The following is a 16,189-nucleotide window of genomic DNA, read 5'->3' as shown; positions in this document are numbered from 1 at the left end:
CGGCGGCGTCGCGAGCGGCGGGTGGCGGCGTCGGGACTCGGCGGCGGCGGCGGCTTGCGACGGTGGCAGCAGCGGGTGGCGGCGCTAGGGTTTCGGGGGGCTGGGCTGCGGCTCGGGCCTCCCGGCTCTTTAAGGCCGGCCGGGCACGGTGTCCGGGTCGGACACGGCCCGTTAAGTCGGTTGGCATTTTTTTTAAATATTCCGCGCAGAAAAAAAATAAATACTAAACGGGCTCCAAAAATCCTGAAATAAATTTTCCCCGTCCTCTAAAAATAGGCCGGACAAGGTGAACATTTATTTGGGACTCTAATGCAATTTTGAAAAACGCATATTTTCCTAATTCAAATAAAATAGCGATAAAACTCCGAATAAAAAACTTATTTGATTTTAATATAAATCTCCAATATTTCTTTATTTTGTGGAAGTCATTTTATTCTCTCTATTTTTATTTTTATAAAATAAATATTCAAGAGAAAAATAATTAAAATCAAACGATCCTCTCTTCAAAATTTGAGAAAACTCAAATATGAAAATAACGAAATCCCCAACTCTCTCCGTGGGTCATTGAGTTGCGTAGAATTTCTAGGATCAAACCAAAATGCAATAAAATATGATATGCAATGATGATCTAATGTATAACATTCCAAATTGAAAATTTGGGATGTTACAAACCTACCCCACTTAAGATGAATCTCGCCCTCGAGATTCGGGTTGGCTAGCAAATAGGTGAGGGTGATCCTTCCGTAGGTCTTCCTCTCGTTCCCAGGTGGCTTCATCCTCGGTATGGTGGCTCCACTGAACTTTGCAGAATTTGATAACCTTGCTGCATGTAACTCGGCTGGCAAACTTGAGAATTCTGACTAGCTTCTCCTTATAGGTCAAATCGCTATCCAACTGTATTGCTTCCAGCGGTACTTTATCTCTTAGAGGAATACCAGCCATCTCCGCGTAGCACTTCTTCAACTGAGAAACGTGGAACACATCGTGAACTCTGGACAATCCTTCGGGTAATTCCAATTTGTAAGCAACTTCTCCCATACGTTCTAAAACTTTGTATGGTCCCACAAAACATGGTGCTAACTTTCCCTTAACTCCAAAGCGCTTCACTCCTCGAAGTGGGGATACACAAAGATACACTCTGTCTCCAACTCCGTAAACTGTCTCCTTGCATTTTGAATCCGCGTAACTCTTCTGCCTGGACTGGGATACCTTGAGTCTATTGCGAATCAGCTTAACCATCTCTTCAGACTCTTTAATCAAATCTGGTCCAAACAACTATTGGTCTCCAACTTCGTCCCACAACAACAGTGTTTTGCACCTCCTTCCGCACAGTGCTTCGAAAGGGGCCATCTTCAAACTGGCTTGATAACTGTTTTTATAAGAGAACTACGCATACGACAAATTATCGTCCCAACTAGATCCATAATCTAGTGCACAAGCTCTCAACATGTCCTCCAAAATCTGATTTACTCTCTCGGTCTGTCCATCTGTCTATGGGTGAAAAGCTGTACTGAACTCTAGTCTGGTTCCCAAAGTTTCATGCAACTGATTCCAAAACTTTGAAGTAAACTAGGCTCCTCTATCTAATACAATGGTCCTCGGGACTCCATGCAGACATACGATCCTGGTCATGTATATCTTTGCCAACTTAGCACTGGTGTAAGTGGTCTTCACTGGGATGAAATGAGCTACTTCCGTCAAACGATCGACTACAACCCATATCGAGTCATAGCCTGAACGAGTCCTGGGTAATCCCGTGATAAAATCCATGCTCTAGCCTATCCCACTTCCATTTGAGTATCGGCAACAATTGTAGTAATCCTGCTGGCTTCTGATGCTTTGCCTTCACTCTCCGACATACATCACAAACTGCTACATACTCTCCAATATCCTTCTTCATTCCGTTCCACCAGAATCTATCCTTCAGATCCAGGTACATCTAGGTATTTCCTGGGTGAATCGAATATGGTGAGTCATGGGCCTCTTGCAGAATGAACTTCCTGATCTCCCGATCATTTGGCACATATACGCGGTCCTCAAACCATAGGGTATCGTGCTCATCCTCATGAAATCCCTTGGCTTTTCCTTTGCTCATCCTTTCCTTTATCTCGGCAATCTCCTTGTCCGTCTTCTGCGCTTCTCTGATCTTATCCATCAAAGTAGACTGAATCTCCAAAGCTGCTACATAACCTCTCGGAACTATCTCCAAACATAGCTCACGAAGGTGATCTGCCAACTCCTTGGGTAACTCTTCGGTCATGAGTGTATTGACATGACTCTTGCGGCTGAACGCATCGGCTACTACGTTAGCCTTTCCGGGATGATAATGTAATCTGATATCATAATCCTTAATGAGCTCGAACCATCTCCTCTGCCTGAGATTTAACTCCTTCTACATGAAGATATACTTCAAACTCTTGTGATCTGTGTATACCTCACAATGGTTTCCGATGAGAAAATGTCTCCAAGTCTTCAACGCATGCACTACGGCTGCTAACTCCAAATCATGCGTAGCATAATTTAACTCATGGGGTTTAAGCTATCGTGAGGCATATGAAACAACTCTTCCTTCCTACATAAGCACTGCTCCAAGTCCTCGACGAGAGGCGTCACAATACACTTCATAATCCTTGCGTTAATCTGGAAGAATCAACACTGGTGATGTAACCAAGCGTCTCTTCAACACCTGAAAACTGGCCTCACATTCCTCAGTCCATTTGAATTTGGTGTCCTTCTTTAACAACTCAGTCATGGGCTTTGCAATCTTTGAGAATTTCTCAATGAACCTCCAGTACTATCTTGCGAATCTAAGGAAACTCCGGATCTCTCCAACTGTCGTGGGTGACTCCCAATTTGTCACAGTGACAACCTTGGTGGGGTCTACCGCTATTCCTTCTCCGGATATAACATGTCCAAGGAATCAGACTTCTTTCAACCAAAACTCACCCTTGCTGAACTTGGTGTATAGCTGATGTTCTCTGAGCTTCCCAAGTACTAAACGCAAATGCTCCTTATGCTCTTCTTCATTCTTCGAGTAGACCAAAATATCATCAATGAACACCACAACGAACTTATCCAAAAACTCCATAAACACCTTGTTCATCATGTTCATAAAATAGGCAGGTGCGTTAGTCAGGCCAAATGACATAACGATATACTCATATAGCCTGCACCTCGTGGTAAAAGATGTGTTAGGTATATCCTGCTCTCCATTCTTCAGCTGGTGATATCCTGATCGCAGATCGATCTTGGAAAACACCTTAGCTCCTTGCAGCTGGTCAAACAAATCATTGATCATCGGCCGTGGGTACTTGTTCTTGATTGTCACTTCATTCAATCCTCGATAATCAACAACCATCCTCAATGATCCATCCTTCTTCTCCACTAAAAGTACTGGGGATCCCCAAGGTGACGAACTTGGGCGGATATAACCTTTATCCAGTAAATCCTTAATCTGCTTCTTAATTTCCTCCAAATCTTGTGCGGGCATTCTGTACGGTCTCTTAGATATGGGCCCTGTGCCTGGCAAAAGCTCAATCAAAAACTCAATGTCTCTATCCGGTGGCATGCCTGCAAACTCTTCTGGAAATACATCCGAAAAATCCTTCTCCACTGGTACTTCCTCCTATACAACTCCTATTAAGGAATTTACTTGAGTCCTATTCGGCACATGCTGGGATACATACATGATCCTTCTTCCTTCTGGGGTGGTGAGCAAAATCGACTTACTGGCACAGTCAATGTTCCCTCCATACTTCGATAACCAACCCATGCCTAATATCACATCCAATCCTTGTGACTCCAATACTATTAGGTCTGAGGGGAACAAGTAGTTACCAATCCTTAATGGTAACCGATCACACCATAGGCTAGCCATATACTCTGCTCCTGGCGAGGTTACTAACAAGGGTGACCTAAGGGCTTGGGTTGGCAGTTTAAACTAATCCACGAATCCCCTTGATATGTATGAATGCGATGCACCAGTATCCAAAAGAACGACTGCAGTAAATGACTTAATAAAAAACGTACCTGTTACTGCATCTGCCTGGGCTTCAACCTTCTCCACGTTGACGTGGTTCACTTGTCCCCTGGTGAAAGGGTTGGGCTTCTTCCCAGAGCTTCCATTGCCGTTTCCATTCTTAGCTTCAGGACATTCATTGGCGTAATGTCCGGTCTTCTGGCACTTGTAGCAAGTAATGTGCCTTAGATCTTTCTTGGCGGGTGTTGCCGGGTTGGAACGGTTCTGTCCGCTACTTCCTCCATTGCCATTCCCATTCTTGGGGCCACTATGGCTGTGCGAACTCCCTCCATTATGAGTGTGGCCTTCATGGTTATGCACAAGTCCTCCCGAGTTCGGGGTGAAACGGGGTCTCTACTGAGCTCTAGAATTATACTTCCCTTGTCCATACTTCCTCTTGCGGCTGTCAATCTATTGCTGCTTCCCTTCTAGCATAAGAGCTCTATCCACCAACTCCTGGTAGTTACTGAAATTTTCCACCATAAACTACATGCTCAGCTCATCATTCAGTCGTTCCAGGAACTTCTCCTTCTTAGCTGCATCTGTAGCGACGCCATCTGGGGCATAACGTGCTCGCTTACTAAAGTCATCCACATACTGGCCTATAGTGCGCCCTCCTTGGCGTAAGTTGCCAAACTCATGCTTCTTTATGGCCATAGCTCCTGCTGATACATGGGCAGTGCGAAAAGCCTGCTAGAACTAGTCCTAGGTAACAGTGGCTATAGGATAGGTGACCGTGTAATTCTCCCACCATGAGGCTGTTGGTCCATCCAATTTGTGCGCGGCAAAACACACCTTCTCAGCATCTGTGCATCCTGCATTGGTTAACTCCCTTCCAATCTTGCAGAGCCAATCATCTGCAACAATCGGCTCGGTGCTACTGGAAAACACCGGCGGCTGCAACCTCAAAAAACTGGCTAAATTGTCAACTGGGGGTGGTGGTGGTGGGTTGTTGTTGTTGTTGTTGTTGTTGCCTTGGTTTTGAACTAACAACTGCATCAGGGTATTCTGCTGCTGGATCAACTAAGTGAGCTCTGGTGGAAAGGTAAATCCGGGTCACGTCTCGGAGGCATCTGAGGGTTTAGAGGGAAGAGAATAGAATAGAATGAGGTCCAGTGAGAAAACACTACCCATATGCACATGAGACAAACACAATCATATCACTCAATCAATCAAGCAAGGGCATACAATCGGTCTAGAACTATCATTACAAAGTGCTTGGACTATACTATTTACATTGTGGAATACTACTACTGATATGGTGGTCGACTAGAAATATTGTTCGGTCGAAGAATCCCTGATATCTGCTCCAGCTTCATCAACATAGTCATCATCGCTATCGTCAGGGTCCGAGTCAGTGTCGTCGATGAGGATGTAGTCTTCGGAACGAATCTCCTTGGGTTCATCGTCTTCTCCTCCTTGCGTGGGGTCTCCCATGAAAACTCCTAGCTTCCTTGTCAGTTCGTCATTCTTCTCCACTAGTACGACGATTTCCTCCTCATAATCTTCACGAGTTGCCTTGAGTTCTTCCTCAAGCTCCGTGATCCTGGTCATCGCCTTCTTTAGATCTATCATTCCTGCGCACATCTGATTCTGCTGGCGACGAATGTGCTGGTTTAACTCCTGGATGAAAGCTGCAATGGATCTATCCTTCATGGTGCTGATCATCTCCCATTGCTCATCTCGGTGCCCACAAATCTGGTAGATAGTATCCTTGAGATCCTTGTGGTAAACTTCTCCAATGCGTCCCATGGTGATGTGGGCTGCCATACTCTTTCCTAGACTCCAGGTTGGTGCAACAAAGGAAAACTCTATGGGCTCAGTGGCTGGCGTAAATGTCCTTCCTGGAACTTGAACTTGAATCATCCAGCGCTTCTCTTCTAGTAAAGTGGCGTTGTATGTCCCGGTGAAGCTTGGTATTCCAATGTTCAGGTACCTAGTGACTTCCTTCAAGTGGCGTCCAAAAGGGGTGTCTTCATCCGGTTGTGCAAACTTGTTCGTTGTGTCCACCATCCTAAAGATTAGAAAATGGAGAGGAGTCAAAAATGAGAAGAGAGTAGTGATCTAGGGTTTTCACTTAGTGCACGTGTCATACAGTCAGCGTGTGCTCTGATACCATCTTGTAGCAATCAGACCTCAAACGGTCAGATCTCTATGCATAAGTGTCATCCCTGGATCGGTAATGCTGACACGCACAATACTTGAAGAATTTATAACAGAGTAGCAATCACACACTTATTACAACGAATGTCTCAAAAGATAACTTATTACAACAAATATGGCTTAAGGCCATCTAATACAATAACAACGAAAGGCTTGGAAGATAAAGTGAGTCCATCAACTCCAACGGCATCACTGAGTGAAATACCATGACCTAAGGCTCCTTACTCGTCGTCTGAAAAGTCTGCAACATGATACGTTGCAGCCTGAAAACAGGTCAGCACATGGAATATGCTGGCAATGTAACACAAAGAGTAATAATGCTATCACTACATGCATTTATGGCTGGTGGAGGCTGTATGGTTAATAAGTTTTGCGAAAAGCCAATTTTTTCCTACAACAAAGGAATACATTTTATTTAACTACAAAGTTGGTTGAAAACATTGAGAATGGTAAACCCCATCTCAATCCCAATTAAAAGTAATTAATAACCCATCAGAATTAAATATATAGAGTGACGAGATAAACATGATAATCCAAGAACCAGATACTCAAGATGTCCTTAACCGGGGACACGGCTAACCATGATTAGTTTGTACACTCAGCAGAGGTTTGCATACTTTTCCCCACAAGACTCGATCTCCTCCGATGGATTTCTCGCACTACATGGTGTTTGAGAAACGGATGACCGAGACACAGTTTTTTAGAAGCGTTAGCACCTTACGATGGGTAGACAGTACCACCTACATCCCCTACATCTGCTAGTCTACCACTGTAAGAGTTCACACGACTTAATCAACTATGCCAGAGCCCATAATGGCTTGTGGCTGCACACAGAAGTTTCTAGCATGAATAATCTCATGATCCCTTTGAGCCTGGGTGGCAGTCCATAGGAAAATTACACGGTACCCTGGGTTTCCAAAATACAGGCAATCGCTGGAATTCCCCAGGTGCCTCAATCCACCCTGATGTGTATTTAAGTTGCCACCTTAAGTTGAACCATAAATTAACAATCTCACATCTGTCATGGATACACTCAAACCCAATCCACTTCTACGAGCATAGCATATAGGTATAAGCAACGTAGAGGTAACTCCCAAGGTTTGATAGTAAACAGGTGAATAGGTACTACCTCAACTACTTCCCAACCCACAATGTACTTCAGATCCTAACCATGCAATTGTTTGAGGATTGATCTAATGCAATAAAACTGGGTAGTAAAGAGGTATGATCAAAGTGTTATTTGTCTTGCTGATGATCCGCGAAACCTAGAGACTCGTAGTAGCACGCTTCACACTCCGGGTACTCTATCGCAACAAACAAGCATACAATAAGAAATCAAGCAAGGGCACGGGTCAAACTCAAATAAGAAAGCTAACTAGAAAGTTCAACTTAAGAACTCCGGTTTGCAAAAAAGAATCAAATCAAACGAAGCAACAAAACTCGAACGGCGAAAGAAACAAACTTTGTTTACTAATCTGGACTAAAGTCAAATTTTATAGTAGCAAAAACTTGTTTAAGTTGGTTAAACAGAAAGAGGGCTTCAAGACGAAACTCTAGGCGCTTGAATCACCTGATTCCGATAAACGAGCGAAAAGATAAACTAAGACGAAAATCGGATCAGAAATCACGATCGAAAATAATTGCGGAAAATCCGAGAAAAAGAAAAACTGACGAACAGGCTAACGAACGAACGTTCGCTGTGTGCGGCTAAAAGGTGAAAACCGTTCGTTAAAACGAACTAACGAACGGGCGTTCGCTAAAATAACGAAACCGAAGAAAAATAAAACCGAACTGGATCTAAATAAACGGATCTAGGTTTTCAAAAAAACCGAACGGTTTTTCTGGCGAAACCGGCGGCGGATCGGGCGGCTACCTCGGGACGGGGTCGGCGGGTGGCGGGGCGGTGGCGACTCCGGCGATGGACAGCGGGCGGCGGGGCTCCGAGGGCGGCGGCGGCGGCGGGACTCGGCGGCGGCGGCGGCTTACGGTGGCGGCGGGTGGCGGCGCTAGGGTTTCGGGGGGCTGGGCTGCGGCTCGGGCCTACCGGCTCTTAAAGGCCGGCTGAGGGAGTCCGGGATTAGGGGGTGTCCGGATAGCTGGACTATACCTTCGGCCGGACTCCTGGACTATGAAGACACAAGATTGAAGACTTCGTCCCGTGTCCGGAAGGGACTTTCCTTGGCGTGGAAGGCAAGCTTGGCGATACGGATATGTAGATCTCCTACCATTGTAACCGACTCTGTGTAACCCTAGCCCTCTCCGGTGTCTATATAAACCGGAGGGTTTTAGTCCATAGGACGAACAACAATCATACCATAGGCTAGCTTCTAGGGTTTAGCCTCCTTGATCTCGTGGTAGATCTACTCTTGTACTACCCATATCATCAATATTAATCAAGCAGGACATAGGGTTTTACCTCCATCGAGAGGGCCTGAACCTGGGTAAAAACATCGTGTCCCCGGTCTCCTGTTACCATCCGCCTAGACGCACAGTTCGGGACCCCCTACCCGAGATCCGCCGGTTTTGACACCGACATTGGTGCTTTCATTGAGAGTTCCTCTGTGTCATCACTTTTAGGCCCGATGGCTTCTTAGATCATCAAAAGCGATGCAATCCAGGGTGAGACCTTTCTCCCCGGACAAATCTTCATATTCGGCGGCTTTGCACTACGGGCCAATTTGCTTGGCCATCTAGAGCAGATCGAAAGCTACGCCCCTGGCCATCAGGTCAGATTTGGAAGTTTGAGCTACACGGCCGACCTCCGCGGAGACTTGATCTTCGACGGATATGAGCCGCAGCCGAGTGCGCCGCACTGTCACGATGGGCATGATCTAGCTCTGCTGCCGAACCGTGCCCTGGAGGCCGCACCCGCATCAGCTCCGACCCTTAATTCGGAGCCAACTGCGCCAATCGAGGATGGGTGGTTGGACACCGCTTCGGGGGCTGCAATCTCTACGGTGATCGAGCCGAACACCAGCCCTATTCTCTGCGAAGCCCGTGACTTCAAGGAGCCAGAGTCCTCTCCAGACTCCGAGCCCTCCGCGCCCCTACCGATCGAACCCAATTGGGCGCCGATCATGGAGTTCACCGCCGCGGACATCTTTCAGCACTCGCCCTTCGGCGATATTCTGAATTCACTTAAAGTCTCTCTCTTTATTAGGAGAGCCCTGGCCGGACTATGGTCAGCAAGGTTGGGATGCGGATGATGAAGAAATTCAAAGTCCACCCACCGCCCACTTCGTAGCCACTGTCGATGATTTAACCGACATGCTCGACTTCGACTCCGAAGACATCGACGGTATGGACGCCGATGCAGGAGACGATCAAGAACCAGCGCCTATAGGGCACTGGAAAGCCACCTCGTCGTATGATATATACATGGTGGACACCCCAAAAGAAGGCAATGGCGATGGAACATCGGGGGATGACCCCTCCAAGAAGCAGCCTAAGCGCCGGCATCAGCGGCGCCGCTCTAAATCCCGCCAAAGCAAAAACGGTGATTCCGGCACGGGAGATAATAACACCCCGGACAGTGCCGAAGACAACCACCTCCAGCAAGATTCAGCACAGGAGGATGGAGAAGCCAGCCCTCATGAGAGAGCGGCAGACAGAGAGGTCGAGGACGATAATTATATGCCTCCCTCCGAAGATGAGGCAAGCCTCGACGACAACGAATTTGTCGTGCCAGAGGATCCCGTCGAACAAGAGCGTTTCAAACGCAGGCTGGCCACGGCGAGCAGCCTCAAGAAAAAATAGCAACAACTTAGAGCGATCAAGATTTGCTAGCCGACAGATGGACGGAAGTCCTTGCGGCCGAAGAGTATGAACTCGAACGCCCCTCCAAGAGCTACCCAAAGCGCAGGTTGCTACCCCGATTAGAGGAGGAAGCACCTAAACCTACATCACCAGCGCATGATGCGGCCGACCAGCCACCCCGTGGCCGCGACAGAGAGGCATCTCGGCCCTCCACTCCAGCCGCACCCCGGCACCGCTCAAAAAATACCAATGCACGGGAAAACGCGCCAGACCTACGAGATATATTGGAGGACAAGGCAAGGCAAACAAGATCGATCTATGGATCGTGTGGGCGCCCCACGGCACGAGACGATAATCGTCACTCCGGATACAGTAAATTCGGCCGGGCCGAACACAGTAGACAAAGCTCATTTGAGCTGCGTCGTGATATAGCCCAATACAGAGGCGCCGCACACCCACTATGCTTCACAAATGAAGTAATGGATCATCAAATCCCCGAGGGTTTCAAACCCGTGAACATCGAATCATATGATGGCACAACAGATCCTGCGGTATGCATCGAGGACTATCTCCTTCATATCCACATGGCCCGCGGTGATGACCTACACGCCATCAAATACCTCCCACCCAAGCTTAAAGGACCAGCTCGGCATTGGCTTAATAGCTTGCCAGCAGAATCAATTGGCTATTGGGAGAACCTGGAAACGGCATTCCTCGACAATTTCTAGGGCACTTATGTGCGAGCACCAGATGCCGATGATGTTAGGCACATAATTCAGTAGCCAGAGGAATCGGCCAGACAATTCTGGACATGGTTCCTAACCAAGAAAAATCAAATCGTCGACTGTCTGGACACAGAGGCCCTAGCAGCCTTCAAGCATAACATCCACGACGAGTGGCTTGCACGACACCTAGGACAGGAAAAGCCGAAATCTATGGCAGCCCTCATGACACTTATGACCCGCTTTTGCGCGGGAGAAGACAGCTGGCTAGCTCGCAGCAATAACATGACCAAGAGCCCTGGTAATTCGGATACCAAGGACAGCAGTGGCAGGTCACGTCGCAACAAGCAAAAGCGCCGCATTAACGGCGACAATGCTGAGGATACGACAGTTAATGCTGGATTCAGAGGCTCTAAACCCGGTCAGCGGAAAAAGCCATTCAAAAGAAATACTCCGGGCCTGTCCAGTTTGGACCGAATACTCGACCGCTCATGCCAGATACATGGCACCCCCGAGAAACCAGCCAATCACACCAACAGGGATTGTTGGGTGTTCAAGCAGGCAGGCAAGTTAAATGCCGAAAGCAGAGACAAAGGGCTACATAGCAATGACGAGGAGGAGCCCCGGCCGCCGAACAACAGTGGACAGAAAGGTTTTCCTCCACAAGTGCGGACGGTGAACATGATATACGCAACCCACGTCCCCAAGAGGGAGCGGAAGCGTGCGATAAGGGACGTATACGCGATGGAGCCAGTCGCCCCAAAGTTCAACCCATGGTTTTTCTGCCCGATCACTTTTGATCGAAGGGACCACCCCACTAGCATCCGTCATGGCGGATTCGCCGCATTGGTTCTAGACCCAATTATTGATGGATTTCACCTCACTAGAGTCCTTATGGACGGCGGCAGCAGCCTGAACCTGCTTTACCAGGATACAGTGCGGAAAATGGGCATCGATCCCTCGAGGATTAAACCCACTAAAATGACCTTTAAAGGCGTCATACCAGGTGTAGAGGCCAACTGTACAGGCTCAGTTACACTTGAAGTGGTCTTCGGATCTCCGGATAATTTCCGAGGTGAGGAGTTAATCTTCGACATAGTCCCGTTTCACAGTGGCTATCACTCACTGCTCGGGCGAACCGCATTTGCCAAGTTCAATGCGGTGCCGCACTACACATACCACAAGCTCAAGATGCCAGGCCCTCGAGGAGTCACCATGGTCAATGGAAACACCGAACGCTCTCTCCAAACGGAGGAGCATACGGCGGCTATCGCGGCGGAAGTACAAAGCAGCCTCTCAAGGCAATTCTCCAGTCTGGCCATTAAACATCTGGACACCGTCAAGCGCGCCCGGAGTAACCTACAACAAGATCGCCTGACACATTCCAAGAAAGCATAGCAATGCGGCCCCAACCCCAGCCCTCGCGAACTCGCAAAACCAGCGTTGCGCGTACATAACTACGCTCTGGAAATACCATGGGCAAAGGGGGAGGGGCACCATCACGGCACGCCCGAAACACAGCTTAAACCGCACTAGGGGCTGCCGACTTCTTCATTTTCTCTTATTCTCAGGACTCCACTCTTCGGAAGGCCTGTCTGGCAGTACAATTGCCGCACAAATGATACAACAACCAGGGGAGCAGAAAGCTACGCCGCACTATGGAACTCTAAGGTCGTCTCTATAACAAGCAGTATACCTGTTTCACATACAATTCCGCAGCTCGCCCCTGGAAAGGAAATGTTAGATAGTCCCATCTTTTTCTTATCGCACTATTTGTATCGTTCTGCTTTGATCGCAGCCTTTTTAAATAAACAACGCATAGTTTCCGTCTATTATTGCGTTACTCTTTTTTTACGAATATATGTTCATTAATGACATGTTGCACCCGTACACTTTGGTACGGCCAATACGCTAGGGGCTTAAGTACCCCACAATACGGTGTCAGAAGTCCGAACACTTTCACAAGTGCGGCACCCCGAACTTATAGCATTATATGCATCGGCTCCGAATCATGTCTTGGGTCAATAGTTGGGTTTGCCTGACTCCTATGTTTTGGTACCTTACGTTCCGTTATATCGGCTAAGGTAGCACTAGGAGAACTACTGCGATTGTGCCCCAGTTGAGCTGGGCTAAGCACCTTAGTAGAGAAAGCTAAAACTGACCGTCATGATGAGGCGAGAGCTGCTCGCTGTTCGAGAGGTTTTCGAGTCCCTAAAGACTTATGCCGCTTAGAGCGAGGAGTCGGTTTTGTCCGGCCTAGGCGTGGATAGCACCCCGAACTCGGTCCTCCGAACACTAGGGGCTTCACCGAAATTTAAAATTATAGAATTCTATGGCTAAGTGAGAGTGTTCAAGCATTATAGTCTGATTGCCTTGTTCGTTGTGTTGAGCGCCTCCCTCGAAGGACCCAAGAATGGGAAAAAGAGCGCTCATGTTTATCCCGAACACCCCAGCACTCGTGGCATGGGGGCAGAAGCCGACGACTCACCATCTCTCAATTTTGATAAACGGCCGCACAGAAGGTAATATTTTAAATTCAAAAGTGTTGCTTAGCGCATATGAACAAGTTTTCAGCGTACAGGATCACAAATGCGAGTTTACTCAAAAATTACATCTTTGGAGCATTCATCCGCTATAAGGCGGACACCCTTCAGGACGCCCTCATAATATGCTTCCGGGACGCGATGCTCCTTGCCCGGCGGCGGCCCGTCCTTCACCAGCTTTTCCGCATCCATCTTGCCCCAGTGCACTTTAGCGCGGGCAAGCGCCCTACGGGCACCTTCGATGCAGACGGAGTGCTTGATTACTTCAAGCCGTGGACATGCATCCACCAGCCGCCTCACCAGCCCGAAGTAGCTACCAGGCAGAGCCTCTCCAGGCCAAAGCCGAACTATGAGGCCCTTTATGGCCTGTTCAGCCACCTTGTGGAGCTCGACCATTTGCTTCAGCTGGTCGCTCAAAGGCACCAGGTGTCCGGCCTCAGCATACTGAGACCAGAACACCTTCTCCGTCAAGCTCCCCTCCTCGGCTCGGTAGTAGGCGGTGGCATCAGACGCACTACGGGGCAAATCTGTGAATGCTCCTAGAGAGCTCCGGACTCGGGTAAGTAACAAGTAATTCACTTTCACGTGCTTGCTTTGCATACTGAATGCCTTACCCGCCGCTATCTTCTTCATTGCTTCAATTTCTTGGAGTGCTTTCTGGGCTTCGGCCTTGGCAGACTTCGCGCTTTCGAGGGCTGCCGCAAGCTCGGACGCTTGCGTCTTTGAGTCAAGCTCCAAACTCTCGTGTTTTTTCATGAGAGCCTGGAGCTCTTTCTGCACCTCCTCCACCTGCGCCTCCTGCTTCCCTCTCTCTGTGCGCTCCGCGGCCGCTCTGTTTTGGGCCTCGGACAGCGCTTTCTTAAGGGTTGCCACCTCGGTCGTGGCCCCTATAATAGCACGTTGATCCTGTCCTTTTTTGCAACCACATCTTCTCTATATACTTGCGCAAGGTATTACTTACCTTCCTTCTCCTCGAGTTGCCTCTTGGCATGGCCTAGCTCGTTCTCGGACCGCGCGAGGTTTTGCTTCAGCGTATCCACCTCCTCAGTCAGTGCGGCGGAGGACAGCAGTGAAGCCTGCATACGCATATTGACTTGATTATGTTAGACTCCTGCGAATGTTATTAGATCCTCTATTTGGCTTTTCTTTCCGAACGCCGAACAGAGCATCAGGGGCTACTGTCTATGCGGTAATATTTTTACATATTCTTTACTTACCTCAAAGCCTGTTAGAAGGCTGGCACAGGCTTCAGTCAGTCCGCTCTTGGCGAACTGAACCCTCTGGATCACCGCACTCATAATAGTGCGGTGCTCATCGTCGATGGAGGCGCCGTTAAGCACCTCCAGCAAATTTTCCGGTGCCTCCGGTTGGACGGAGGTCGCTAGCTCGGTAGGCTTGCTCCTCTTGGAAGGAGGCTACGGAGTCCGGAACCGTTGAAAGTTCCGGCGCGGAGTCCGGCTCAAGGCCGGACTTGGAGCCCTTGGGGGTTCTATCCCCTTTACGCCTGGAGTCCGGGAGGTCACCTTGCGGCGCCTCCAGGACCACCTCCTCCTGGCTTGGAACCTGTTGGGATGCCACCTCGGCGTCGTTCGTAGGGTGGGGGAGGTAGCCGTCGGAAGCGAATTCACATCCGACGAATCCAGGGAACCGCTCGACGACACGTCGAGCCGGTCTTTGGGTGGACTGCATAAACATGTTCGACGTAAGGAAAAGTTGTGCAATGGAGGAATACTATGAATCACTCTGGTATCCGGATACTTACGATTTCGCCAGGGGCTTGGCCTTGAGCGGCCACTCCTCTCCGCCGTCGTCGGCGTTGGTGGAGTAGTCCGGAGGAAGGGTTTTCCCCTTCTTGGACCCTTCGGCCTCCCCAGTTGGGGCGGCCTTCCTTTTCTTCCCTCCCCCCGCTGGAGGGGGAGAGGTCTCTTCTTCCTCCTCCTCGTCTTCACGGGAGGAGTGCGTCTTGGAGTCGTCGGATGTTGAATCCGACACCTCCAGGCGCCGGGCACTCTTTCGAGTCCCCGTGGCCGTCTTCTTGGCCTTCTTCTCCGGCACCACATAGGGTGCCGGAACCAGCAGCTTCGCCAAGCGAGCGTCCGCTAGGCCTTCGGGCAAAGGAGCCGGACAGTTGATCTGTCCGGATGTCTCCTGCCAATCCTGTCAAAGGTAAGGGAGCTTAGATCCCGCATGGAGTCAAACTATGAAAAACTAATACCCTGTAAAAGGTAAAAACAGCTTACTGCACTAGCGTGACGCTGCGTGCTGAATCCGCGATCCTCGGTAGTGGATGCGGGGGCCTCGGCGCCCTTGAAAAGCACCTTCTAGGCACCTTCCAGGAATCTTCGTATGTCGTGTTGAAGAGCCTGCTCAGAGTTCGGTGTTGCGCCGGGTCGAACTCCCACAAGTTGAAAGCCCGTTGTTGACACGGGAGGATCCGGTGGATGAGCATAACCTGGACTACGTTGACAAGTTTGAGCTCCTTGTCCACCAGGTTTGGACGCATGTTTGGAGTCCGATCAGCTCTCCTTTTTTACCCCACAACAGGCCCGTCTCTTTCCAGGAGGTGAGCCGCGTAGGGGGTCCGGATCGGAACTCGGGGGCTGTGACCCATTCAGGGTCGCACGGCTCGGTGATGTAAAACCACCCCGATTGCCACCCCTTTAGGGTCTCCACGAAGGAGCCCTCGAGCCATAGGACATTGGGAATCTTGCCCACCATGGCGCCTCCGCACTCCGCCTGGGTGCCGCGCACCACCTTCGGCTTGACATTGAAAGTCTTGAGCCATAGGCCGAAATGGGGGCGGATGCAGAGGAAGGCCTCGCACACGACGATAAACGCCGAGATGTTGAGGACAAAGTTCGGGGCCAGATCGTGGAAATCTAGGCTATAGTAGAACATGAGCCCCTGGACAAATGGGTGGAGAGGGAAGCCCAGTCCGCGGAGGAAATGGGGGAGGAACGCCACCCTCTCATGGGGCCTAGGGGTGG

The sequence above is a fragment of the Triticum dicoccoides genome, chromosome 2A (assembly GCF_002162155.2).
Source record: "Triticum dicoccoides isolate Atlit2015 ecotype Zavitan chromosome 2A, WEW_v2.0, whole genome shotgun sequence".
In the NCBI taxonomy this organism is placed as follows: domain Eukaryota; kingdom Viridiplantae; phylum Streptophyta; class Magnoliopsida; order Poales; family Poaceae; genus Triticum; species Triticum dicoccoides.
The sequence above is the reverse complement of the archived record's forward strand: the minus strand, read 5'-3'. Positions refer to the sequence as shown.